Raw genomic sequence first — 6,034 nt, 5'->3', positions numbered from 1 at the left:
CATGGTCAGCTCCTTGTCTTTCAAATAATAACTCAGTAATGGTGGTGACTTCTGAGCCAGTATCTAACAAACATCTGGTTTTCACCCCTGTTATACATAATTCAGCAGTTAGACAGCCTCCAAATGCTCACTTACGGAAGTCACTAGATATGCTGGAACTGCCCGTGTCCCTTTCAACACTGTATGCAGAGTGATTTTCCACCAACGACAGGCCGAGGAATCCTTCTGCCGCTGCTTGGCCTTCTACTGTAGATGGACCACTTGCTCCTGGTGCCCCACTGGTTTCCAGTGCCTGGGACTCTCTTCTCCTTCTCAGTGGACATTCTCGGCTAGTATGCCCTGGCCTTTCACAAGGGTAACAAATGTACCTTCCCTGCTCATCCTGCAGTGGGGGTCTTCAGGATCCTGGTGTCCTTGGATACTTTGGCATTTTAGTGGAGGTTTTTCCTTTCATCACCTCAGTCATCACTTTCAGCTGTTGGACTGCCAGTTTTTGGACAGCTTCACTTAATCTTTCCAGCATTAACTGTGTTTGGGGCAGGGTGTTTTCCCCAGCAGTTGCATTCACTAGGCCCCCACTTCATGTACAGGACTTCGGCTTGGACGTCTCTGCCACAGGAACTTCCTCTTGTTCCGACCACATAATGGCAGCCAGACTGAGTTAATGGAACTTCTGACTGGGCTCTTCCTTAAACCACCTTTTCATTTCATGGTGGAAGGAATCATCCTGGAGCCCCAGCACCAACTGCTCTTTCAGAACCATATCTGGGTCTGGAACTCGTCGAGGGTCTCGCCCCTCCACTTTTCTCATTCTCTCCTGGAGCTCATATGCATATGGCCAGACAGTTTCACCAGGCTCCTGCTTGCTCTCAAATAACTCCTTTCGTCTGGTTCCAATAGGGACCTTTGTGACAGATTAAGTTACCAATCTGCCTGAGGTGTCAGGTGATCAGGCTGAGGCTGCAGGATTGTTAGGGGAGGAGATGACAGAGGACACCAAGTGACTGAGTTTAAAGCTTTATTCATAAAATAAAGTAAAATAACAGCGGAGACTGCTGAGGGTTCCCTACGTCACTCAGAGGAAGGAAGGAAGTGTTAATGCCCCAGCCCTAATCCACTTTCATACTCACACATGCACTACCCGAGGCTGGCCAAGCCCAGGTGTAACGTGCAAAGAAGCTGGGGGAAGAGGTGGACGGGAATTCTGTCCTGTGCACAGGTTGTCCAAGGTCTGCTGTTGATCTCTGACTTGCTTCAGCTCTCGGGAAGGTTTTAAGTCTTGGGTTCTTCTGGGTGCGTTTTGTCCAGGGACCTTTGTCCACCGTGCTCTTTCTATCAGTCCAAACTGGCCTTCCGAGGCTTCCTTGGCTTCCCCAAAACACATCGGCTTCAGGTTTGTTATGTTCCCATTCGCTGACCTTTGCCTTCTCACTAGTTTTTGCAATGCCCTGCAGTCTTGTTCAGTTTACTGCTCTGTTCTCACAGCTGGTTGGGGCTGGAATCCAGGCCTCCGCCTTTCTTGGCATCAGAGAGTCTGCTTGGGTGCATTGGCCTTGAGTGGCTGGCGTCAGCTTCTTTTCTTCAGACCTAACTGGATCGTCATGTTAACCCGTTCCTTTCTCCCTTCCTCCCCTTTTGGCCTCTCACAACCTGCAAAGGAATCTTTCACTCCACACTCACGCCTTCAACCCCTCCCAAAATCCTTTCCCATGCATATGCCTATATAGGCGGCAGGGATATACAATGCTGCTGCTTACCCAGGAGACCTCATGGGGGGGGCAATTTTATCGTGCCTGGGACATTCCCATGAGGCTATTCTATTGTGACTGTGACATCTTGTCTCCATTCACTTCTAGGAGGAGTTCAGATACCTTTTCCACATCTTTCTTGTCTGCCATTGCCAGGAGCTTAACTGTGGCCTTGGCCCTGGCCCTCGAGGTGTTCCTCTATGAAGTCCATATGATCCTCTTCAGGTACTCTTAGCACACAGAGAGTTGCCTTCACAGACTTGACTCACTCCTCTACTGTAATGTCTCCTGGTCTTCTTGGGAAGCCACCAAACTCTGTGACTTTCTGCTGCCGTAGGACATAAATAGTAGGGGGTTTCTGAGCTTCTGCTGCCTGATGGTCTATTACTGCCTTAGCCAGTGATAAGGCTTCTCTCTGTTCTGTTCTAGCTTGTTGTAATGTCTCAGCTTGGTCTGATCATCTGCGCACAAGTTCAGCAAAGTGGGCCCATAGTTCTTCAATTCCAGCCATAGTCGGGTTCTTGACCAGGCCTGGAAAGTGCTGTCAGAACTCAACCAGGAAACCAGTGGGGTGGACCCTGTGGATAGGATCCTGTTCATGATGCCAATTCTGTAAGCAGGGGAATGGTCCAGCTACAGTGGGGAACTTTCCTGGCTTATAGACTACCCCGGTGAAATGGGCTAGCGAAAGGATTTCAGTCCTCACTCCAACTACCTTTACCCCCTTAGATTGGCCCCACTCTGACTGTCCCAGGCAATTCTAGCTCACACAGAGAATGGGACCTCCCTTGTCCAGTTTACAGTCTGAGTGTAAATGGGAAGTGGAGTGGGAATGGAAATATAAACAGGAATATAAATATCAACCGTGCAAAATAATCTTCATTCACTGTCGCCTGAATCCTCCTCAACTCTCCCCTAAAGAACAACACCCAGAGACCCCGCTCTTGACACACTAATGTCAGGTAGGCTTCACTGCAAAACTTAACTCTGTCCTCAGACTCCCCCCCCCTGCCAGCTTCTCCCACCTGCACCCACAGGAGGGCCCCCAGACCTGCTCCAAAGCGGGAGCCAGGCTTGCTCAGATCAGGTTCCTAGTGTCATGGATCATTTCAGTGTAGCCGGTCACTGCTGGGAAGGGAAGGGAAAGGGGCTTCCCTCCCAAATCCCTCCCAGCGCCATGGGAAATATTCCTCCTCCAGCGGGTGGCACCGCCCAATGGATCCCTGAGACTAGGCTTCGCGCCTCCCCCACATCGGACACTGACGCCCCTGACCGGACGTTGCATAGACCTTATGCTTGTGGAACCGGGCTCCAGAGCTGAGTCCCCCCAGTATCAGGTGAAAAAAGATGGACCCTCAGTTCCCATGAGAGGAAATACAGTCCCTGCAGGGAGCTGTTCATTCCTCCCAGGGTCCAAAAGTGTCAGGAGCACCCCAGCTCCCTGTGCCCGGCGCTGCACAGACACACGGGACGGGACACTCTGACTCCTGCAGTCGGAGCCCGAGGGCGAGTCAATCCGATCACTGACAGCAGGAGTGTGTGTCTCTTATAAAGCGGGGCATGCAAATGAGGAGACAGTTTCCTGTTTAAATCTCTGCCTCTCTCTGCCCAGGCTGCACCCGGAGACACAATCCGCAGCCCCCTGGCTCTGTGCAGTCACCAGCCAGTCCCCGGAGAGCTTTCCCCTCCAGCACCCGGCAAAATGGGATTTTTGCTCCTTGTCATTGTCGCTCTAGCAGCTCTGGAAGGTATTTTCCTCCTCTGAAGTCCTGGCAGAGTTAGAAGAATATTGTGTTCTCGCTGTTTTTATACCGATATTAATGGCCTGTCTTTATTCTCAGGTGTCCGGTCCCAGACGCTGGTGGAGTCCGGAGGGGATGTGAAGAAGCCCGGAGACTCTCTCCGCCTCTCCTGCAAAGCCTCCGGGTTCACCTTCAGCGATTACTACATGAGCTGGGTCCGCCAGGCTCCCGGGAAGGGACTGGAATGGGTCGCTGCTATAAACTACGGTGGGGGTACTACAGGCTACCTCGATGCAGTGAAAGGGCGATTCACCATCTCCAGGGATAACGCCAAGAGTGAGCTGTATCTGCAGATGACCGGCCTGAAGCCCGAGGACACCGCCCGCTATTACTGTGCGAGAGACACAGTGACACCAAACCGGTTTGTGATCGCACAAAAACCCAGGCTGCGGAATCGCCCTTCTCCCGGCGGCCGCGCGGGGGCAGCAGCGACACCCCCCGCTTCGGGCTCGGGCAGGAGACCCGGCCCCCGGGGGAACGGGACACAAACCTCCCGCCAGTTTAACCCTTCCGTTCCCGGACTCTGAATGGCCCATTTCCCTACCCCAGAGATGGAGGGCGGGGTGTGGAAATGGGCCACGCAGGGTCCGGGCGGGGCTGGGGGGCAGAGATCACCGGGAGCCGGAATAAACCCCGCTCTGCTGAGCCTGGGGATGGGGCACCGCCGGGACTTTCCAAAGAGACTCGAGCATTTTTTCCATCCATTTGACAGCTGGAAATCACAGCCCTGGTGTAAACGGTGCAGGTCAGGATCCTGCCCCCAATAAAGGGCCCCCATGTCACAGAGTCACCATGGAGATAAAAGGCCCCGCCCCTCAGCCCCCGATGGCCTCACTCAGCCCAGCGCTGGCCCGCAGGGCATTGGGGACAGTCAGGGGGCTAAGGGCTGTGGACAGGGACACGGTGGGATTTCATGGGGTCGCTCAGGGGGAGGCGGCTGCCGAGGGAGAAGCAGAGGCCCGTGGGGGGCACGAGGGTCACAGAGCGCAGCTCCCACTGAGTGAGATTCACCATCTCCAGAGACAATCCCAACAACCTGCTGCCTCTGAAAATGACCTGCTTGAAGCCCAGGGGCACCGCCCGCTACCACTCTCGGTTCCGGGCAATGTGTCTCCCCTGCCTGCCCAGAGCAGTAGATCCTGGATGGGGAAGAGAAATTTGATCAGGGGCTCTTCAGTCTGGCAGACAAAGGTACAACAGGATTCGATGCTGGAAGCTGAAGCTAGACAATGTCCAGCTGGAAAGAAGGTGATTTTTTAAAAAGACATTGAGGTGAATTAACCATTGGAACAACTGATCAAGAGTCACGGTGGATTCTCCGTCACTAGCAACTATCGTCCCTATGATTCTGTGTCTTTTAGAAAATAAAGAAATGCAAAATCCATCAAGGGAGATTTAGGTTAGATATGCGGGGTGGGGGAAGGAGTTTTTAAGGATAAGCATATCTAACTATCCACATTGGAACCGGTTACCTAGGGAGGTTGTGAAATCCCCATCACTGGAGGTTTTTAAGAACAGATGAAGAACCAGGGGTAGTCCAGGTATATCTAATCCTGCCTCAGTGCAGGGGGTCGGCTAGTTGATCTCTTGAAGTCCCTCTTCCAGCCCTACCTTTCTAGGATTCTCTGAATTTCTTGTACTCTGTGACTGAAGCAGAAGGCAGTCAGAGTATTTCACTTTCTTCAGGGACTTTCTCCAGCGCAGGATCCCATTAGAGTATTTGTTATGAAGTGAATCATTCTGGGATCCCACATCTCTAGCACAAGGATACACACTGTCATCTTCAGGTTTCAGGCTGCTGATGTGCAAATGCACCAGGTTACCTGAGGCATCTCTGGAGATGGTGAATTGCCCTTTCCCTGAGTCCAGGTCATATGGGGTACCTGCACTGTCTACACTGGAGACCCACTCCAGTCCCTTCCCAGGAACATGACGGATCCAATCCAGCCACTTGCTACTGATGGAGAAGCCGGAGGCTTTGCAGGAGAGGCGGAGAGAGTCTCTGGCTTTTTCACATCCCCTCCAGACTCCACCAGCTGGACCTTTGACAGAGCTCCTGGGGCGGATGGTGGGGGGAGGGGGGGGGAGGAGAGGAGAGAGAGGGGGAAAGTATCATGAATCACATCTGGACTTTTCAAAGGGTAAATTCAAGGGGAATTAGATACCCCATTACCTAAGTCCCCTTCAAAAATGTCAATCAACATTCCAATAGGCCCTGCTCCAAACCCCACTCAGACCAATGGAAGTTCTCCCCTTGCCTTGAGTGAACTTTGCATCAGGCCCATAAAGCACAATATTCCCCAATATCTCCAGAAAATGTCAGAAATGATCATTCCTTTAAAGGCCTCTAGACTGAAGAGACAATTCAGCCAAAATATGCTGTTGATGCTGGATAAAGTGCTCATGGTGTCTAGGAATTAGCTGCCCAAACCCCTCCTTGTGTCCTAGCCATGCAAGTGCAGAGCTATTAAATGACTTAGGCAG

Source organism: Eretmochelys imbricata, chromosome 13 (genome assembly GCF_965152235.1).
Source record: "Eretmochelys imbricata isolate rEreImb1 chromosome 13, rEreImb1.hap1, whole genome shotgun sequence".
NCBI lineage: Eukaryota > Metazoa > Chordata > Testudines > Cheloniidae > Eretmochelys > Eretmochelys imbricata.
This window is presented reverse-complemented; position numbering follows the sequence as displayed.